Source organism: Lipotes vexillifer, unplaced genomic scaffold (assembly GCF_000442215.2).
Source record: "Lipotes vexillifer unplaced genomic scaffold, Lipotes_vexillifer_v1.1 scaffold575, whole genome shotgun sequence".
Classification (NCBI taxonomy): domain Eukaryota; kingdom Metazoa; phylum Chordata; class Mammalia; order Artiodactyla; family Lipotidae; genus Lipotes; species Lipotes vexillifer.
Genome location: NW_006780198.1, coordinates 2,458,369 through 2,481,952, shown reverse-complemented (window position 1 = coordinate 2,481,952; position 23,584 = coordinate 2,458,369).

Sequence of the window (23,584 nt, the reverse complement as noted above, 5' to 3'; positions counted from 1 at the left end):
TTCCCTACAGTGCTAAGTGTTCATCAGAGTCCTTTGATGTATGACTGTCTGATTTAATGCCTCCTTCAGGATTTTACTTATGAGAAATAGTTTCACTTGTTTATTAAGTGTCCCCCATGTGTACAATGCCAGGCTCTGTGGACACATGATGGGTAAGACCAGGTCCTGACCTCAAGGGACTTACAGCCTTGTAAACAGTGATAACACTGTCTGCAAAATGCTAAGAGTACAGGATGGTAGGGGCGTTTCTGGAGAGAACAGAGCTGGGTGTGGGAAGGGGTAGGGTCAGGGGAAACTTCCTTGAGGAATTTCATCTAAGTTACCCAAGCGGGGCCCTTCCCAATGCCCCTAAAACGTCGCTCCAGAATGAATTCCCAAAGAGGATGCACTTTCCTGCCTGTCTCATATTTTCTTTCCAAAATAATGATTACATGTTACTTGTAGAAAGAGCTTTATTTTTCTAAATTATTTTTTATGTTTTTTCTTTTTTTAAAAAATTTTTGGCTGCGTTGGGTCTTTGTTTCTGTGCCCGGGCTTTCTCTAGCTGCAGCGAGCAGTGGCTTCTCTTACTGAGGAGCACGGGCTCTAGGCGTGTGGGCTTCAGTGGTTGTGTGCACAGGCTTAGTTACTTCGAAGCATGTGGGATCTTCCCAGACCAGGACTTGAGCCCATGTCCCCCGCATTGGCAGGTGGATTCTTAACCACTGCACCACCAAGGAAGTCCCAGAAAGTGATTTTTGCATACAGTATCTCATTGGATTCCCACTACCATCCTAGGGAAACAGGCCACACAGATGTTATAATTTCTATTTTATAAGTGAGGAAAACGGGGACTCGAGAGGCTGAGTGACATTGTGCAATTTCGCACATCCAAGCAGGGAGCCCAGCCTAGAACCCGGGTTCCTAGACTTCTGGTCTACCGCTGTTTCCATTAAATCCCAAATGTCTCGGGGAGTTTACATTCTCTCCTTCCTGACAGTTTCTTCCCACCTATTTTCTTCCCTTCAGGCACTGTGTACAGCCTGGGGCCTTTAAGCCTGTGAGCTGGCTGGCGAGAGCATTTACAGAATAATTCCCATATGACAGGAAGATAAGTTAGTGCTTGGTAGGTAAATTCCTAAAGGAACCAATCAATTTAATTCAAAATAAACATACCCTGGGCTCACTCCATTAATTAAAAACTTTCCAACATGACTTTTGATGATAATTTTGAAGGGAAGGGAGGGAGAAAGAATGACAGGAATGAACAGTGCAGTTTCCTCCTCTTTATCATGCCTGGAACAAGCTGTACTCCTAAATTCTAGGAGTACATGTTGTTTTTATTTAACTCATTAGTCACAGGTTAAATGAAGCAACTGAAAAAGAAAAAATCTGGCAAGAAGGAATCCACATGCAGATGCTGGTCATCAGAGAAATAGAAATACACAAATCGCAAACTATGAAAAGTAGGAAAACAAATTCATCTGAAATAAAAATGGCAATTTCAAGGTCACTTTTACTTAAAGGGTAATCTCACGATAAATGTGAAAGGAATCCACCACTCTTAGAAAGACTAAGATTTGTGAACTAGATCACTGACGTTTCCAAATTTACTCCCAGTATACATGGAGATGCTGTGGAGTGAGGACTTGGGGTGTCAGTTATTATGCACAGTCCTAGGAAATCGGGGAATACGGGCTTGGATTTACGGGGTAAAGTCTGTTCAAGGGACTTCGGGGGCCCGGCCTCACTTTCTAATTCTAGAAATCTCGAGAATTCATTTTCTACAGGTCCGGTCTGACAGTGCAGGCAGATCCAAGCACTATTTCTCTTGAACAAAGGAGTAACCATGCCCAAAGCCCAGTCCAACCTGAAATACCAGATTTCCTAATGAGAAGTCAGCCCAGAGGCCTGTCCCAGCAACTTCCTACCTTGTTTAACCCCTTCCTTCCCTCCTGCGGGGCCCCGGAATTCTACCTTCAAATACCATGAAGATTATTTGAATTTAAAATACATGTATATCTCTGAAAATCCTCACATCTAACTACGTTTTAGATATAAGTATGCATAACACTCTTCATACACACATCATTATTCTAAACAGTACTGAATGAGAACACTGCAGGACATAGTAAATAGTACCACCAATCACTACAAAGTTATATATTCATCTTTCTAATTCATATACCTTTTTGGATAAAAAAATTAATTAATAGCTCTGATCATTTTCCAAACTATATCACCAAGAAATTTTGAGCTGGTTCACAGATAATATAGATCAGATGTCTCTTAAATCACCAAAAGTCTCTCTATTACTAAACTTTACACATTCCCATCCAGTAACTGAAAATACAAAGTTCCAAACTGAGTTTCTTTGATTCCAGTTGTTGAGATTCTTGTTGTCTTTTTTTTGTTTTTGGCTGCTCTGGGTCTTAGGTGTGGGAGGCGGGCGCCTTAGTTGCAACTTGCCAGCTCCTTAGTTGTGGTATGTGAACTTTTAGTTGCGGCATGCGGGATCTAGTTCCCTGAGCAGGGATCAAACCCTGGACGCTGAATTGGGAGCACAGAGTCTTAACCACTGGACCAGGGAAGTACCCCTGTTGTCCTTTTTGTTTGTTTGTTTATAATTTATTTTTGGCTGCATTGGGTCTTCGTTGCTGTGCGCGGGCTTTCTCTAGTTGCAGAGCATGGGCTTCTCATTGCGGTGGCTTCTCTTGTTGCGGAGCACAGGCTCTAGGCGTGCGGGCTTCAGTAGTTGTGGCACGTGGGCTCCATAGTTGTGGCTCGCGGGCTCTAGAGTGCAGGCTCAGTAGTTGTGGAGCACGGGCTTAGTTGCTCCGCGGCATGTGGGATCTTCCCAGACCAGGGCTCGAACCCGTGTCCCCTGCATTGGCAGGCGGATTCTTAACCACTGCACCACCAGGGAAGTCCACACCTGTTGTCCTTTTTGAATGTCAGTCTTTAGGCTCTGGAGTTTAGTCTTGTGATCTTTCTTAATCTCAATGCATGTAATAGCAGTATCTCTTTCTCCTCTTTTGTTTAATTTATGTAGGGTTTTTTTTTTTTTAAGTATTAGATATGAAGAGTTTTGGTTGTTAAAAATCCTGTGAACAGAAAAATAGTAGACTCTGAAGCATACATTTTTTAGTTAAAACTAGTAAAGAAATGTAAATGAGAATGAAATATTTTTCTCCCGTGCAAAAGCGAGCTATACCGTTTCTCTTTTTCCTTTGCTTCTTCCTTTTTTTTTCTTTTCCTTTTTTGCCTATGAAGTTAGGAAAGATAAAAAAACAAATACTCTTTGATAGCAGAAATGTAGAGGAAATGAACACTTTCAAACACTGTTGGTAAGAGTATAAATGAGTAAAAACCTATTTGGAACGTAAGCTAGCAATTAGTATACAAAGACTCAATCATTTCCTTTGATCTGATCATTCTGCTTTGATCCATTTATTCTAAGGAAATAATTAAAGATGCACAAAAGTTTTGCATAAAAGATGTTCATTTCAACATAATTTATAATGGTAAAAATTGGAATCATCCAAGGGAGAACTGAAAAACTAAACTGCAACTCCCTGATTACTAGTGGCCAAGGAACCAGCCAGACATCTTTACTTCTTACTTCTGGATCTACTCTGCACATTAATGTAACTTAATCTGTGCACTGGATTCTTCAGAAACCGAGTCAATGAGTTTAATAAATTGTAGATAATCTGCCAATCAGTCAAGGTTCTGACTTAAATTACTAAAATTCAAGAACTGTATTAAACTTTTCTGCCCAAGAGTAAACAATTTCTTTATTTTTTTAAAATTATTTATATATTTTTTTGCAATACGCGGGCCTCTCACTGTTGTGGCCTCTCCCGTTGCCGAGCACAGGCTCCGAACGCGCAGGCTCACTGGTCATGGCTCACAGGCCCAGCCGCTCCGCAGCATGTGGGATCTTCCCAGACCGGGGCACGAACCCGCGTCCCCTGCACCGGCAGGCGGACTCTCAACCACTGCACCACAGGGAAGCCCAACAATTTCTTTATTTTAAAAGTTTTTCATTTTCCTGGGTAAGAACCCTACCAACAAACAGCAATTTGTTGCGATTGATATTAACATGATCCAATTTGTTCTCTTACAACAGAATACAGCCCTATTTATTTATTAACATTTAACTAACATAATTAAATGAATAATTTAAAAATAAAATATTTTTAAAGTACTTTCTCTGATGAGATCTATGCAATTCACATGACAACTTCCTCGGAACGAGCAATGTGACAATTAGCTTGTCACAGGCAGTGAGTGGTGCAAGAATTTTACGTGCATTGATGCACTCCAGCCCTAGGAACTGGGTGCTGTTATTATCCCCCTTTTACACACGAGTAAGCTGAAGTATGAGAGCTTCGGTAATTTGCCCAGTAACCCAGCTAGGAAATAGCAAAGCTAGAATCGGAACCCAGGCAGTCAGCATGGAGGTCTCAACCACCTGCCACATCGCTATTAAAATACAATAATTAGATACAAATGAAATAATTAAAATTTATGTAACCTAGATTAATATTGAAAACACATTGGGCTTGTGGTTAAATCGAAGCAGAGGAGGGAGGGAAGAGATGATCACATAAGGTTTATCAAGAAGGTAATGATGCCAAAACCTTCACTGGGCCTCAGGGAGGGGAAGTGGCTGGTGAAGAACATTCTAGGCCAACAGCACCATGTGATCAAAAGAACAGGCTCAGGAGTGATGAGCTTGTCCCTGAGGCTGGAACACCAGCGATGAGGAGGAAGGAAGGGCAGACAAGGATTAGAAAGCAAGGACTGTCTTTTATCTTGTCTCTATATTTTGTGTCTCTTTATTTTGGTTTTTTATTTTATTTTTTTCTTTCTGAGAGAAATAAAGATGGAAGAATTTTAAGTGGCAGAATGACACAACCAGGTATGTTTTCTAAGGAGTCATCGCTCTGGCAGCAGTGTGAAAGGTGGGTGGGAGAATGGAAGATTTGGGGGCCAATAAGACCAGTTAAAAGGCAAGAAATATAAGTAGCTGCAGAGGACTTCCCTGGTGGCACAGTGGTTAAGAATCCACCTGCCAATGCAGGAGACATGGGTTCAAGCCCTGGTCCCAGAAGATCCCACATGCCACGGAGCTACTGAGCCTGTGCTCTAGAGCCCATGAGCCACAACTGCTGAGCCCATGCACCACAAGTACTGAAGCCCGTGTGCCACAACTACTGAAGCCCACTCATCTAGAGCCCATGCTCTGCAACAAGAGAAGCCACCGCAATGAGAAGCCCGCACACCACAACGAAGAGTAGCCCCTGCTCACTGTAACTAGAGAAAGTCCGTGCGCAGCAACGAAAACCCAACACAACCAAAAATAAATAAATTAATTAATTAAAAAAAAAAAGAACGTTCACCAAAAAAAAAATTTTTTTTTTAATAAATAACTGCAGGGCAGTTGGATTGGAGAGGAAGGGACAGAGTCAAAGCTTCATTTAACAGATAGAATTCAGGGCTTTGATCACCAATTAGATGTGAGGGATTAAAGAAACAGTGATGTGACAGGTAATTGGTTAAAGAAAATTTACTTAAATACATATATATGCATATGTTTTAGAGTCACCATACTGAGTAAACTACTTGTCAGAAGACCATGTAAGTTCCAAAGAGGGGAATTTGCTTTTTTTTCCTTCCTTGTATTTCCCCTCCTTATAACATCCTGAATCACAGTCGTTCCATTTTCACTTTTAATTACTGAGTCACTTCAAGGTAAACACAGTATGAAAGACAGAATTGGTTTCTCAATCATCTTTCCATAATCAAGTTTCCTTTGAATTTGTTAAGGACCCAAGAATGCACATCGAATACAGACAATTCCTAATAACCTTGTTTTTTAAAACATAAAAGTTGTTTTTAAAGTATAGATCTGACTCTGACATAGAAATGCAAATACCATAAAAATTTCCGTTTTACCTCTTTCAAATTTCACCCTTTAAGTAGTCAGTTTCCTGAAACACATCTAAAGGAATACAATTATAAATTTATGTTCTAGACGAAAATTAAACAATCAGCTTGAGTATCTTAGTTGATAGTAAATGTGCCTTTGTCTCATCCAATTTGCAATTCTGTTCTAACTGAGGAGCACAAGGTGTCCAAATAATTGTCAAAGACTGATAAAATGAAGAACTAAGAATTACATATTTAAATTAAATAATAAAAGCCTTTGAAAACTACTAAAAGCACTAAAAAGCAATGATCTCCGAAGAACCAGAGAGTGGCATCTGAAAACCCCATACAAGAAACAGTAAGGATGACACACCAGAGAAGCATGTAACAAATCCACTGTTCTCAGAGACAGGACACAGATGTCTGCTAAAGCTGCATGTCCCGACCTCCATGGCTAGGAGGCTGAGTTACAGCCTAATTAGAGCCACAGAAGAAGGCTTTGTCTCTTTCTTCTCCCAAGAGATGCAAAGGTAAAGCTGGAATTGTAATTTGCTGGGCGGCCTGGACCAAGCATAGTTTTGCACCATTCTCTAAAGTAAAAGAAAAGTATATGAAGGAAAAGCCGTAATGGAAACATAAGACATCAGAACAATGACAAAGAAAGCTTGTTCAGAAAAATGACAGAGTACATGTATTTTCTAAATCCAGTAACATTCCCTTTTATCAATAACTGCTGTTACTAAGTATTAATGGGAATAAGAAAAAGTACACTGGCTTTTAAGTCAGACAGACCACCACCACTTGGGAGCTGTGTGATCTTGGGCAAGTTACTCAACCTCTCTGATACTTCATTTCCTTCATCTGCAAAATGGTGGTAATGATACCCAGAATTATACCTTTCAAGAGATGGTATAAAAATTAAATGAAGTAATAAATGTAAATAAGTAAAACCTCTAACATAATGCCTGGCATACAACACAAATGGTCATTCCAATATTATGCCTGAAGGTTCTTCACTGACCTTGTATTTGTAAAAAATAAGTCATTAGAGATCTTTCTCCCTTTTAGCACCAAGTGAGGCAAAGTTGACTCTTCTCCTGCCTGTCCAACCCGGCCTCATCTTATGATTTGAATCATGGCCAAAAAACAAAAATAAAAACAAACCCCAAACAAACAAAAACACTTGAGTGCTTACTGTGTGTGTCTAGGAGCATGCTAAGTGCCAGGCTAGATACAAAAGAAGAGAAAGGACGTTTTCTGTCCTCAAGGGCCCTGCAACAATACAAACAAGAAAGTGAGACCTCCATAGATGAAACAACTGGAATCAAGCTTAAAAATATAAGGTCTGGGGGCTTCCCTGGTGGCACAGTGGTTAGGAATCTGCCTGCCGATGCAGGGTACACAGGTTCAAGCCCTGGTCCAGGAAGATCCCACGTGCCATGGAGCAACTAAGCCCGTGCACCACAACTACTGAGCCTGTAAGCCACTACTACTGAGCTCACGTGCCACAGCTACTGAAACCCGCACACACAGAGCCCGTGCTCTGCAATAAGAGAAGCCACTGCAATGAGAAGCCTGTACACCACAGTGAAGAGTAGCCCCCACTCACCACAACTAGAGAAAGCCCACATGCAGCAAGACCCAAGGCAGCCAAAATATATATGTGTGTGTGTGTGTGTGTGTGTGTGTGTGTGTATAAGGTCCAGCACGAGATTACAGGATATCAACTGGATAACCATGGCGACTCCCAGTGGGAAGAACTGATGTGGGTTAGAGCACTGATGCTCAAACTCTCTGCGGTGAGAGACCACTTTTGTTTTCATTTCCAATCCATCATGAACCAAGAAGTGGTCCTATTGCCCATGGCTGCAACACAGCTCAGGCTATATCCAGTTCATCACCTAAGTTTAACAGCACTGAGGGTGCTCTATGCCTTGTCAACAAGACAAATTCATCAGTCACGTGCTTGGATGCTGGGGTAATGCTAAATTGCCAAAAAGTTTTTAAATGCTATGCTCTATTTCTCTGCTCATACTGTTGCAGACCAGTAACAAACAGTTTCTGAACTAGTTTTGAACTTGTAGTCTGTGGGCTACTCTCCAAGTTTTCCGGAGCTGGACCTAAGGGGAAGGGTTTTGACTGTTCCAGAAGGAGCAGTGGCAGACAGAGAAAGGTCTGGGGGCTGGGATGAGCCCTGCATGTACTGGGATAATTATTTTTATCACAAGTTGGAACAAATCAGTAGAATTTGGGGCAGGGTCTAAAAAAGTAAAGCAAGCACCTCTATATCTCATAATGCAAGGGAACAATTCATTCAGTAGGGATCCCGAAAACAATAAAAAGGAGAGGACCTACAGGAAGCATTCCCAAACTGTCACCTGATTGGCTTATGAACTATTGAGGAGTAGAGTCAAAGGCACACTCCTCAGTAAGAACATCAACACTTTGTGTCTGTGGGTACATCTCAGGGGTCCTCTTAGTCGTCAAGGCCAAAGAAGCAGGAAGGGGTTCAAGGTTTGGGGCAAGTTCTGCCTGTTACGCAGCAATGAGCACAGGCTCTCAAGCCACACTATCGGAGCTCAAATCCCAGCTCCTCCATTTACTTGCTGTGCCATCTTGGGCCAGCAGCTTGATATTCCTTCACTTTGGTTTCTTCAACTGTCAAGTGGGGGTAACAATAGCACCTTCCTCACAAAGGGTTATTGTGAGAACTGAATGAGGTCACGCATGTAAATCCCTTAGAACAGTGCCTGGCACCCTGCAACGGTTAGCTATTATCATTATTACCACCACTACTACTCATTATTATCAGACTTTTCCCCTCTGACAGGTTCATCCCCAAGGCCAATTTTAGAGGTATTTAAGAAGTCTTTATCCCACACCCTTGAACTCAGACAATGAACCCCTGATATTCAAAAGCCCCCAGTCCAATAATTCAAAAAGATGCATGCACCCCTATGTTCATAGCAGCACTATTCACAATAGCCAAGACATGGAAACAACCTAAATGTCCATCGACAGATGAATAGATAAAGAAGATGTGGTACATACGTACAATGGAATACTACTCGGCCATAAAAAAGAATGAAATAACGCCATTTGCAGCAACATGGATGGACTTAGAGTTTATCATACTAAGTGAAGTCAGAAAGAAAAACAACATATGATATCACTTATACATGGAATCTAAAATATGACACAAATGAACGGATCTACGAAACAGAAGCAGGCTCACAGACATAGAGAACAGACTCGTGGTTACTAAGGGGGAGAAGGGGAGAGAGAGGGTTGGATTGGGAGTTTAGAATTAGCAGATGCAAACCACTATATATAGAATGGATAAACAACAAGGTCCTACTGTATAGGGCAGGGAACTATATTTAATAGCCTGATTTGCTGTACAGAAGAAATTAACACAACATAGTAAGTCAACTATAAATAAATAAAATTTAAAAACCAAAAAACAAAAGCCCCCAGTCCAAACAGACAGCTTGAAAAGACTTCTTTCCTTGGCCCCCTTTCCCAGTTAGTTGCTACTCGGGCCCTTCAAAGCCCAGTTCAAATGCACATAAGCTGTATTCATTAGGAATTGCATGCAACTGTGTGGAGTGGAAACCCAGCTGCTGTGGCTCCATCAAGAAAGGGCTAATTAGGGCTTCCCTGGTGGCGCAGTGGTTGAGAGTCCGCCTGCCGATGCAAGGGACACGGGTTCGTGCCCCGGTCCGGGAAGATCCCGCATGCCGCAGAGCGGCTGGGCCCGTGAGCCATGGCCGCGGAGCCTGTGCTCCGCAATGGGAGAGGCCACAACAGTGAGAGGCCTGTGTACCACCAAAAAAAAAAAAAAAAAAATTCTGATTGCTATCTTCTTTGATCTATCCCAGAAGGTCAAATAAGATGTTATTCAGCAAATAGTTACTGAGTGCCACTAGGTCCCGGGCATTGTCTAGAACAAAAACCAAAAATCCCAGCTTCTCTGTGTGGCACTTTCACAGATATTTTTAGAATGTTCCAGGTGGTGGTGTCACCCACCAGGTACTTCTGACAGGATTATTCCTGCTTCCCTAGTTCCCAAGTTCTTAAAGAATTCTAAATGGTGACAGCCCTACTTGAGTTGTTTGTAGGCTTTGATATTCCTTAATTAGAAATTGTTAGATATTCTCACATTGCCTAGAAAGAGATCCTGAATCCTGCTTGAAGGCAGTATTTGCTGGGGATGAATAAGTGGGAAAAGGCTGCCTCTGTTTTTTTCTTACTTTGTCTTTGAGTCATCAAATTTGTATTTATGAGTATTCTTGTTACTCAAGTTAAAAGCAGTATGTGGTTACTGTTGAGGCTCCAATTCATTTATGACTGAAATTGTCAAGTTTAAGCTTGAAGTATTAAAAATTTGAATGAGTGCTAGCTCTGTGTGCGTGAATACAGGTGTCCCTGCTGGGTGCTGAGGCGCAGTGGTTGAGAGTCCGACTGCCAATGCAGGGGACATGGGTTTGTGCCCCGGTCCGGGAGGATCCCACGTGTCGCGGAGCGGCTAGGCCCGTGAGCCATGGCAGCTGAGCCCGCTCATCCCGGGCCCGTGGTCCCCCAAGGGGGGGGGCACAACAAAGGGGAGGGCGTGGGACCCCCCAAAAACAAAAAAAAAAAAAAAAAAAAAAAAAAAAAAAAGACAGAAAGGGCTAATTTTCAGCACCTACCAAAAAATCAGGGGGTGGAAAATCTGGGGCTGGTGCAGCAGGTCTTCGACATCATCAAGACCCCGGGCTCCTTTTATCTTTCTCCTCTACCATCCTTAGCATGTGACATCAGTCCCCATGTCAATCCATGAACATCTCCATCAGGCAGGAAGTGGAACAAAGAGCACCTGTACCTGGAAAATAGCACCCACCCAGCATTCTCGTTGTTGGAGGCTGTGACAGGTGGACATCCCGAGTTGTAAAGGAGGTAAAAAAAGGAGTTTTTAAAGCTGGATAGTTTGCTGATCCAAACACAATCTGGATTCTGTTCATAACAAAAAAGGAAAGAATGATTATTGGAAAGATTATCAGCAAAGATGCTTTCCTTGATGCCTAAAATTGTAAGATATTTTCAGAGCATCATACACCCTTCCTTTGTGAGTCACTTAGATGTACATTGTAATTCAGTCATTTCTTACGTGAATAACTTTTAATATCTTTCTCACAACAGAACATAAGCTTTAGGAAGGTGGGAACCATGTGTCTCCTGCTCAGCTGACCCCAGGACCCCCAGGGCCTAGCCCAGTGCCTTAAATACAGTAAGCACACAATAAATAGATGCAGAATTGGCCAAAAAAGCCCAATAAAAGCTAATGAATATACTTATTAGCTGTAGACAATTAACTTCACTTTATTCTTGTTTAATCTCAGGCTAGAAAATTTTATATGCCTTATAAGGTTAATGTTATGAAGAATATGTGAAAAGAAAATCAAGAGACACTGGGAAAATATGTTGGGTAAAAACTTGATCCATGTGGTAAGAGAAAAAAACAGAGCCTTACTATTCATAAGGGATACGCTTTAAGGTCATGGGAATACAGAAATGTCACATAGGAAAATGCCAGGAATATCACTATATTACTTGGTATTAAGTACTGGAGGTACTGAGGTAGAGACATATTTAGATATGGCTGCCTTTTTCTTTTCTCCTCTTTCTCTCCTCCCAGTAAAAGACAGACATGTTTTTATAAGCTGAATTAAACTACTCAGGGGAACTCATTTACCAGTAGAAGGGTATCTTTGTTCACTCACTTAACCAACACTTGTGGGAACATGCCCTGTATTAGGTCCCAGGAGAGCAATAGTCCTTAAACAAACTCGGTCTTGACCCACATGACACTTAAGTGCCCGGTGGGGTAGTAGGGCAAGACAATAAAGAAGTAAACGGGGGCTTCGCTGGTGGCGCAGTGGTTAAGAATCCGCCTGCCAATGCAGGGGACACAGGTTTGAGCCCTGGTCCAGGAAGATCCCACATGCCACGGAGCAACTAAGCCCACGAGCCACAGCTACTGAAGCCCGTGTGCCACAACTACTGAAGCCTGAGCGCCCGGAGTCCGTGCTCCACAACAAGAGAAGCCACCACAATAAGAAGCCCACGCACCGCAACAAAGAGTAGCCCCTGCTCGCCACAACTAGAGAACGCCCACGCACAGCAACGAAGAGTAGCCCCTGCTCGCTGCCACTAAAGAAAAGTCCATGCGCAGCAACGAAGACCCAACACAGCCAAAAATAAATAAATAAATTTATATTTTAAAAAACTAAACAGGGACTTCCCTGGTGGCGCAGTGGTTGAGAGTCCGCCTGCTGATGCAGGGGACACGGGTTCGTGCCCCGGTCCGGGAGGATCCCGCGTGCCGCGGAGCGGCTGGGCCCATGGGCTGTGGCCACTGGGCCTGCGCGTCCGGAGCCTGTGCTCCGAGGCGGGGGAGGCCACAGAAGTGAGAGGTCCGCGTACCACAAAAAAAAAAAGTAAACAGATTTACTGCTGGTCATAAATGCTATGAGGTGCTGTGCATAGAGTAATGAGAGGGAGGTGACATTGCAGCCACCACCCGAGAATGAGAAGGCAACCATTGGAACAGCCAGGGAAAGAACGCCAGGTGGCCAGAACATCACGGGCAAGGCGAGAGCTTGATATGGTCCATTTCTCTGATGGCATCTCTTACCACTCACCTTGACTCACTGGCCAACCCTGCTGGTACTTGAACATGCCATGCGTGCTCTTGCCTCAGGCCCTTTGCACATACTGTCCTGCCACACTCAAACACTCTTCCCCTGCACCTTCCTGTTATTCACTCTGATTCAGATCTCTGCTCAATAAAGTAATAGGGAAACGGATGATGCTACAATATCCTTTCCTGCATTAATTCAACACATATGGATTGAACACTTATTATGTGCCAAGTACAGCCTTAGGACCTGGGGATATAATGATCAGATGCAATATTAATTTCCTGCTCTCACAGATACTGCATCCTAGTTGGGGAAGTGGACAGTAAACAAACAAACATAAAATGTCAGATAGTGATATGTGTCAGAGGATGAGAGTTTCTATTTTAGATAGGGTGGTCAGAAGAGGTCTCTTTGAGCAGACCAGCCAAACAATCTAAGTAAGCCATGAGAAGACTGGGGGGAAAGAAAATGGAAGCAGAGACACAGCAAATGCAAGTAAGGCAGAAGCTATCTTTCGAAAAACCACAAGAAGATATCTAAACAGAGCTGTTATATAAAAATTACATAAAAATGCTGTGTCTGGGCTTCCCTGGTGGCGCAGTGGTTGAGAGTCTGCCTGCCAGTGCAGGGGACACGGGTTTGATGCCTGGCCTGGGAAGATCCCACATGCCGTGGAGCAACTAAGCCCGTGAGCCACAACTACTGAGCCTGCGCGTCTGGAGCCTGTGCTCCACAACAAGAGAGGCCGCGATAGTGAGAGGCCCGCGCACTGCGATGAAGAATGGCTCCCGCTCGCCGCAACTAGAGAAAGCCCTCGCACAGAAACGAAGACCCAACACAGCCAAAAATAAATAAATTAATTAATTTAAAATATATATATTTTAAAAAAATGCTGTGTCCCCCAATAAAGATAGGTTGAAGTCCCAGCCCCCAGAACCTTACAATGTGCTCTTGTTTGGAAAAGGTGTCTTACAGAAGTAACTAGTTAAGATGAGATCATAGTAGCGTTAGCTGGGACCTTATTGTTAATCCATATTGGATTAACAACATGGCCAGTGTCCTTACAAGAAGACCATGTGACGATGGGGGCAGAGATTGGAGGGATGCAGTTGCGGGTCAAGGCGTGCCAAGGATTGGTAGCCACCACCAGAAGCTTGAAGAGGCAAGGAAGAATCCTACCTAGAGTCCCAGGGAGGATGGCCCTGGCGACACGTTGATTTTGGGCTTCTGGACACCAGAGCTGTGCACCAATACATTTGCTGTTTTAAACCACCCAGTTTGTGGTGCATTGTTATGGCAACCCCAGGAAACAAATACAGATGCCTATTAGACATCCAAGGTCTGGAGTTAAGAGGAGAGTTTGGGGCTAAAAGTGTCAATTTGGAGATGTAATTTTAACACCATGAGCAAATATACTGGACTTCACTATAGCACGAAATCCAACAGTGTGCTACACACAGACCACAGGAGTTACATAAACGTGAGCAGAGGCCAACCTCTGAAGTAACAAGATGGTCTACATTCTAAGACACCTGCACAAATTTAAGAAAAGCAGAGCAATCACCATAGTATCAAATTAAATCAATGCCAGAGCATTAACAGATAAAATCACCATATAATGGTAAACCACTAGACAATAAAAACATAACACTAAATTCATGTTCCTATGAATATAATAAAAATGTCTTAAGTGGTGGAAATGCGGCCAATAAACATATATAATGGTAACCAAGATCTCAATATTTACCCAAGCGACAGAATTAAATATCAAAGAATTAGACAAAGAAAGTAGCCCAAGATCATACAATAAGTGAGATAGAATGAGCAGGTATAAATGGAGAATATTGGCAAGTCAACACTCAACTTCCTTTACCAGTATACAGATCTCTCTCCTAAAAAGTTTCCAAATTCTAGAACAGAATTTGGTTATATTCTTAGATCCAATTAAAAACCAAAAAAATGAGCAAAAATAAAAAGTACCTTGAAGTAATCTAAACCTATACACTGTGAAACAACATCTAGAATGGGATAAAATTCAGAACATGTCAGACTATTTTCACAGTGACTAAGATACATATACTACCTCTATTTATAAAATGCTGTCTTAAGGTTTAAGTCTTGTTCATTAGGCTCTTGGGGGTGAGAAAAGTCTGCCTGGGAACATTGTCATCCATCCCTCAGACTGCCGTGGTCGGCTCGGCTGATTGGTCAGGCCCTATGCATCCCTCCCCAGAGCTCAGGCCCCATCTGGAGGGAGCAGGCTAAGCTTTTCCTGGAGAAGCTGTTGTTCCCTTTACAGAAACTTTACTAAGTTTTCTTTTTTCCTTTTCTAAAAAGTCCCTGAAGATGCTCATTTTTAACGAAATCTCATTGTATCTAAACACCGGGTCCAAATTTTTATTCCAGCAGCCTGATAATCAGATTAAAAATGGTGTAGAATCCATTTTAACAAACAAGGATTCTCAGACTCCAGTGTGTGTAAGTGGGTGTCTGGCAGCGGGAGGGATTTCCTGCCTCCTGTGTTTGATGAAATCTCTAGTTATGACATTGTTATGTCACTAAGACGCGTAGCTTGCCAAACCTCATCCAGGACATTTATGTGGGTTTTCCCGAATTCCCTTCAGCAACTTAAATCCTCGATGTGATGATTGCCAGCTACCAGGGAAATTAAACAGGGAATATTCAGGAAATATAAAGTGACTAACAGTTCATAGTTGCACAATTGTTTCTCACGGGCATTTTCTACGGCTGGGAAACAAACTTGAGGAGACAGCAGAACCCCATAAAGTGTTCACAGACTCTGAGGTTCAGAGTCTACCGACATATGCAGACATTTCTGGTCCTGTTCCTGGAAGGACGGGGTGTTTCTTTCATGATCGTCTCTGCCTGGGGCTTGCTCAGTGATGTCCCAACAGTCATGATTAAACACAATCAGAACTGCGTTAGCAAAGGTCAACGTTTGAAAGTTGTTTAGGTACATGATCACCTTTCCCTCCTAAAAATAATGAATTCCTAATCATCTGAAATCAAGAAGAACTGCCAAAAGCAGCACAGTAAAATCTTTGCATTCAAACTTAACATTCCACAATCATTTGAGATTATGTTGTTATACCCTCAAGACATAAACAAACAAACAAAACCCAGAAAATCTGAATAAGAAGTGCTAATTTGTTACACAGAATGGGGGAAATGTTAGGAGTTAGCCAAATCTGGACATTACCTAACAGTGTGACACAACTTCTCGAGATGAAAGTGCCCAGGAAGGGAGTGTGATTCTTAGGAAAGTAAAGAGATGACCAATGTCAGCTGTCTAAGCTCAAGCTCAAATGTATGCAAACAGAACAACGGAAGACCAGAAAACACATGTCCCTGTTTGAAGTGGACTGAAAAGATATCTTCCACAAAATGGAAAACAGGATTTTTGGACCAGGATCATAGACTTCTGGAATCCACTCTATTTTTATTTTATTTTATTTTATTTTATTTTATTTTATATTTATTTATTTATTTATTTTTTGCGGTATGCGGGCCTCTCACTCTTGCGGCTTCTCCCATTGCGGAGCACAGGCTCCGGACGCGCAGGCTCAGCGGCCATGGCTCACAGGTTTAGCCGCTCCGCGGCATGTGGGATCTTCCGGGACCGGGGCATGAACCCGTGTCCCCTGCATCGGCAGGCGGACTCTCAACCACTGCACCACCAGGGAAGCCCCCCCCCCTCTATTTTTAGACAAAATAGGAACCAAAACCTTCTGTGAAAACTTTACTTTTTAAAGTATATATTTATTTATTTCTTTGGCTGGTTCGGGTCTTTGTTGTAGCACGTGTGGGTCTTTCATTGTGATGAGCGGGCTTCTCTCTAGTGGTGGCACGCGGGCTCAGTATTTGTGGTGTGCGGGCTTAGTTGCCCCGCAGCATGTGGGATCTTAGTTCCCCCACCAGGGATCAAACCCGCGTCCCCTGCATTGCAAGGCAGATTCCTTACCACTGGACCACCATGGAAGTCCCAAAACCTTACTTTTATAATAGGCTTGTTTTATCTCAGACTTTCCTGTGTCAGTTAATTTATATTTGTATATAAACTGAATTATATATTAAGGTGTTTATTTGAAAAATATGTAGCATGTGCTTTCTCTGTCCCCATTCATCCTGTAACTAACAAAAAGAGGGGGGAAACTCAGAATCTCTAAAATCCTGCTTGTGTGAAGTGTTTTTGTATCTATGGACCCATCCCACAAACTCATCAACTGTTTCACTCCATGTTTGTCTACCCTCCAGGATATATACTGGAGCCAGATGGAAATTCCACTGACTAAATTAAAACACACTAATTGGGCATCAAATTTCTCCTGAAAATGTTCCTTCCCAGCATCATAGATGAGGTATCGTGTGGGTGTCGGATGTACGACTAAGAGGAAATTCACTCTTTCTGTACAAATAAATCATTCAGATTCACTTTACTAAATTTTCTTATTGGCTCCTGGAAATGATCAAATGTGGAGTGTGGGAATTTAACTGCTCAAACATTCAAAAGGTTTATTCAATGAAGGGGAAATAAGAATAATGGAAACAAGACAGCTAAATGGTTTCTAGATAAGATGTATTCCTTTGCAAAACAATACTGAAAATCGAAGGCTACATCTGGGATACAGAGGTGTACAGATGCTCTTACCTTCAGTGGATGCACGCAGGTATTTTTGCAGTTCAAACAATTTGCTAAATGTTTTGAAGAACCAGTTTTAAGACTTTCTGTTCCAACATTAATTTCTAGTTTGTAGTATCACCAAAAACACACGGTATAACACTAACCTTATAGTTAAGCAATTCTCATCAATATATTATTCAGGCCCATGAATTGCAATGAATATAACAGTTCTTTAGCTATTGTACAGTTTTTATGATGACTAAAAGATAACTTGAGGGCTTCCCTGGTGGCACAGTGGTTAAGAATCTGCCTGCCAATGCAGGGGACACGAGTTCAAGCCCTGGTCTGGGCAGATCCCACATGCCACGGAGCAACAAAGTCCGTGAGCGACAACTACTGAGCCTGTGCTCTAGAGCCCACGAGCCACAACTACTGAAGCCTGTGCACCTAGAGCCCATAGTCCCCAACAAGAGAAGCCACCACAATGAGAAGCCCATGCACCGCAATGAAGAGTAGCCTCCACTCGCTGCAACCAGAGAAAAGTCCATGCGCAGCAACAAAGACCCAAAGCAGCCAGAAACAATAAATAAATTAAATTAAATAATAAAATAAATAAAATTTAAAAAAAGATAACTTGAACCTCCAAGTTTTGTTCAGAATAGTTGACCTGATCTAAATGCCACTGAGGATTTTTTTTTTAATCTTTCTTTTATATTGGACTGCAGTTGATTCACAATGTTGTATTAGTTTCAGGCGTACACAAAGTGATTCACTTATACATATACACATATCTATTCTTTTTCAAATTCTTTTCCTATTTAGGTTATTACAGAATAGCAGAGTTCCCTGTGCTATACGGTAAGTCCTTGTTGTTTACCTATTTTATATATAGTAGTTTGTATCTGTTAATCCCAAACTCCCAGTTTATCCCTCCCCACCCACCTTTCCCCTTTAGTAACTAAGAGTTTTATTTCCATGTCTGTGAGTCTGTTTCTGTTTTGTAAATAAGTTCATGTGTAACTGATGATATTTATATAGACGTTATAAGGCTCTGTATTCCTCAGATCAAGGTCAACGTCAACAATGACAAATCATGTTAATAGCCTGTATCCTTGATAGGAAGTGATGCAAATAGCACTTTCCCTCCATGGTCTTCCTCCCCCAAACCAGTAACATCATAAGAAAAACATTAGATAAATTCCAATAGAGGGACATTTTACAAAATACCTGACCAGTCCTCCTCAAAACTGTCAAGGTCATCAAAAACAAGAAAAATCTAAAAAACTGTCACAGCCCAGAGGAACCTAAGGGGACATGAAGACAAGGCTATATGGTGTCCTGGATAGACTCCTGGAACAGAAAAAGGACATCAGGTAAAAACTAAGGAAATCTGAATAAATGATGCACTTTGGCTGATAATAACATATCAATATTGGTACATTCATTTTAAGTATGATTAATAAATCATAGGGGGCCCTGTGTGCAGGGTAAGTGGGAACTCTGTCCTACTTTCTCAATTTTTCTGTAAAAATAAAACAGTCCTAAAAAATAAAGTCTATTTTAAACATCTTTATGGCTATTTTTTTAAATGCCATAGCTTCATGTCCATAACTCATAGTCTAAATAAAAATTATATAGATAGAGAAAACCGAAAAGAAAAAGAATAAGATGAAGGTAATAAAATGTTAACATTTGAGGACTCTGGGTGAAGCTACTAGAGAATTCCTTGCACTACTCTCGCAACTTTTCTGTAAGTCTGAAATTGTGTCAAAATTTTAAATAATTGTCATAAATAAAGAGACATATACTAAAATGTATATACATGTATTTGTAACATATGTGATAGACAATGAATTAATTCCTCAATATATAAATCGTAAGAAAAAAACAAATGCCACAATAAAAAAGAGAACAAGTATAAGGGCCAATCATCGTATGCGTGTGTATGTATGTATATATGGGTACGTATGTATACACACATATATATTCAACTTCAGTACCAATAAGAGAAATGCACATTTTCTTAAAACTATGATAAAATTTTGCCTAATAAATCAACCCTCAAAAACAAAGAAACAAACTTAAAAAAAAAAAATCTGAAACTAACCCAAAACTCCAAAGATGGAGAGTGTATCACTAATTGAGTGTACATCTACTAAGTGTCCCAACAATCTGGTTGCCATTTGGCAATTGGAAAAGTTTTGAAAGATGATTTGTCTCTTTGATTCAAGATTTCCTTTACTTGGTAGTATTTATCCTGAGGAAATAAGCAGAGAGACGGAAAATTACATACAAGGCAGTTCATTATAACATTATTTATAATAATATTAGGTTCAAAGTCTAATACTCAGGACTGGTCAGACATGAATCATGCTATATCCGTATGATGGATTACTAAGTAGCTATGAAAAAACCCTGTCGTGAAAGCGTGCTTATTGACAATGGGAATAATATTATAATGTTAACAATATGTACACTGTTAACAGCAGTTATCTTTGGGTGGTGTTATTATTTTGCAAGCAGTAACTTTCAGACACCATGAAAAGAGATTCTACATGGGTCTTAGGGCATAAGCACAGCTGTGATTCTATTCCCAATGGAATGCAATGGCTGTCATGGAGGCTGAGCCTTAGGAAGAGCTGAAGATGAGAAATGGCGTGGACTTTACAATAAAATACTGAGTTTTCCCAACTTAAAAAAAAAAAAATCGGGCTTCCCTGGTGGCACAATGGTTAAGAATCCACCTGCCAATGCAGAGGACACGGGTTCGAGCCCTGGTCTGGGTAGATCCCACATGCCACCGAGCAACTAAGCCCGTGTGCCACAACTACTGAAGCCCGCATGCCTAGAGCCCATGCTCTGCAACAAGAGAAGCCACTGCAATGAGAAGCCTGCGCACCGCAATGAAGAGTAGCCCCCACTCGCAGCAACCAGAGAAAGCCTGCACGCAGCAACGAAGACCCAATGAAGTCAAAGATAAATAAATAAAAATAAAAATAAAAAATTCTAGGGGCTTCCCTGGTGGTCCAGTGGGTAAGACTCTGCACTCCCAATGCAGGGGGCCTGGGTTCAATCCTTAGTCGGGGAACTAGATCTTGCATGCATGTCGCAACTAAGAGTTCACACATTGCAACTAAAAGATCCTGCATGCCACAACTAAAGATGCCACGTGCTGCAACTAAGACCCGGAGCAGCCTAAATAAATAAATAAATAAATTTAAAAATAATAATAATTTTAAAATTCTATATATTCATCCATTTTGCAAATATCTAAGTACCTGCTCAAAACAGTAGGCTAGGGGCTCTGTGAGAGAAGGAGAAAAGTCTACAAAGTTGGATAAGGGATGTTCTCTGTCCTAAAGGAGCTTATAATTTAGCAGGGATGATCAAAACAATTTTACAAATAACTATAATACAAGGCACAACAATGGAGGAGGGAGAGAGTATATCCAGTTGAGATGAAAATAAAGGAGGGACTTCCCTGGTGGCACAGTGGTTAAGAATCCACCTGCCAATGCAGGGGACACGGGTTCGAGCCCTGGTCCGGAAAGATTCCGCGGAGCAGCTACGGCTGTGCGCCATAACTACCGAGCCTGCGCTCTGGAGCCTGCGAGCTACTACTACTGAGTCCACGTGCCACAACTACTGAAGTCCACACACCTACAGCCCATGCTTCACAACAAGAGAAGCCACCACAGTGAGAAGCCCGCATACCACAACGAAGAGTAGCCCCCGCTCACCGCAACTAGAGCAAGCCCGCATGCAGCAACGAAGACCCAACCAGCCATAAATAAATAAATAAACATTTTTAAAAAAGGAAAATAAAGGAGAGGGTGTCTGAAAAGAGAGTATTTTTATTTTTTGGTTGCACCACGTAGCATGCTGGATCTTCCCCAACCAGGGATCAAACCCATGTCCCCTGCATTGGGAGCATGGAGTCTTAACCACTAGACTGACAGGGAAGTCCAAAGAGAGTCATCTTTTAACTGGTTGCTGTTGCCATGGGAAATACTAAGGATGAAATGTATAAGGATAGTACAGGGAACAGCATGAAATGGGAGAGAAATGGGGGAAAAAAAGCTTATTCAAGAAAGGGAGTAGAGGGAGCTAAGAATTGGAGATAGGCTAAAGGCAGAGAATAAAAAGCCTTAAATGCCCATCTGAGAAGTTTGGACTTAATACGTTAAGCAAGTGTGGTTATTAAAGGCCTCCCAGCAGTTTGAAAGTCTGAGAAAATCTGCACTAATAAGATGAATCTGACTCCCATTGCTGACTTCCATCCAGAGAAACCCTCCTGGTGCAGAACAATTCAACTGCAAACGAAATATTCTAAAACATCTTTATAAATACATTGCTGGACTCGCAAAATAGTAAGTGAAATCTTCAGAGACCTGACAAAAGAAGAAAGCATGACTCCAAATAGGTAAGAAAATGATGAAGTTGGCATCTGCTCTGAGGACATCTGCCAATTCCTGATGGCCTAGAGCAGAGGTCAGAAAACTATGGCCCAGGGGCTACATCTAGTTTATCTCCTCTTTTTGTAAGTAAAGTTTTATTTGAACCCAACCCCACCCATTCATTTATGTATTGTCCATGGCTGCTTTCACGCTGTAAGAGCAGGGATGAGTAGATGCCACAGAGACCATATGGTCTGCAAAGCCTAATACATCTACTCTCTGGCCTTTTACAAAAAAAGTCTGCTGAATCCTGGCCTTGAGTTTTAATGGGTTGAGTTTATGGGATTTGGGAGACAAAGCCAGGCACCTGCATAGGGTGGGATGCCTTATGAAAGACTGAATAAAGTGACGCCTTCAATAGATGAATTAGGAAAACGTTTGCCCTGAAGAGGGAGATGGAGGAGACACTTGCTTGTTCATATCTTAGCTGTGGTGGAAAGGAAAATGTTTCCCCTGAGAATTTCTACCATAAGCCCATCCTCACACAGGTTAGAACCCACATTATCTATGTGGTGACCCAAAAAAACTCTTAGCCCAAACTTCAGTTTATTCAAGTGATCTTGGCTAAGAAGTGCCCCTAGGTGTCCAGCATAAACAAACCCCAATCCTTGAATTCCCATAGATAAAGAGCCAAAGAATAAAAGCTTCAAATCAAAAAGCACAAAATGCATGAGGAAACAAGTTACTAAAAGTAAAGCTAGGCAGAAAAAACAAACAGTAAGAGTAGACCCACAAAGACTGCAGATATTGGAATTATTAGATACCAAAAGTAAAACATTATGTTTACGATAATTAAAAAAATAAAAGAAAATATCAGAGAAGGAAAAAGATTATTAAAAATGAACAAGCATATTTGAAATAGAACCAAATACAATATCTAAAAATGACAAATATAATAAATGATATCATAAAGTCAATTAATATTAAGTAGCAGATACAATGAAAGAGAGTAATAACCAATTGGAAGATAGATTTGAAGAAATTACACAAAATCCCAGCACAGAGAAACAGAAAGAGAAAATAAAAAGATGGCTTCTCTGGTGGGGCAGTGGTTGGGAATCTGCCTGCCAATGCAGGGGACACAGTTTCGATCCCTGGTCTGGGAAGATCCCACATGCTGCAGAGCAACTAAGCTCGTGTGCCACACTACTGAGCCTGTGCGCTAAAGCTCACAAGCCACAACTACTGAGTCTGTATGCCACAACTACGGAAGCCCACGTGCCTAGAGCCTGCGCTCTGCAACGAGAAGCCCACACGCCGCAATGAAGAGTAGCCCACACTTGACGCAACTAGAGAAAGCCCACGCACAGCAATGAAGACACAATGCAGCCAGAAAAAACCCCACAAAAATCTGACAACTAAGTTTCATCAATTATGATAATATTAAAATACAATGAAATAATACTTTTAAAGTTCTGAGGAAAAAATTGTCAACATAGAGTTGCATATACATGAAACTATCTTTTGAGAAGGAGGGTGAAAAAAAGACATCTTCAAGCAAACAAAAACTCATAGAGTTTCAACCAATAATATCACCCCCTAAGGAACTTTCAAAAGAAATGTATTGTAGAGAGATAGAAAACTAACCTCAAAATAACATCTGAGAGACCAAAAAAGCAAGAAAGAAGAAAAAGAAACTCCCTAAAATGAGATAAATAGGAAGTTCAGAATAATATAGTAAAAATGAATTCTAACCACCAGTAAATATATCAGCAATCACAATAATTATTAGTAATTAAACTCTCCATTTAGAAGACAAAGTTTTTTTTTTAAATCTATCTCTGTGCTTTTTACAAGACACCCATAAAACTTAAGGGAACTCAAAGATTAAAAAGAAAATATTGGAAAAAGATTCACCAACATACTAAGTAAAAGAAAGCCAGTAT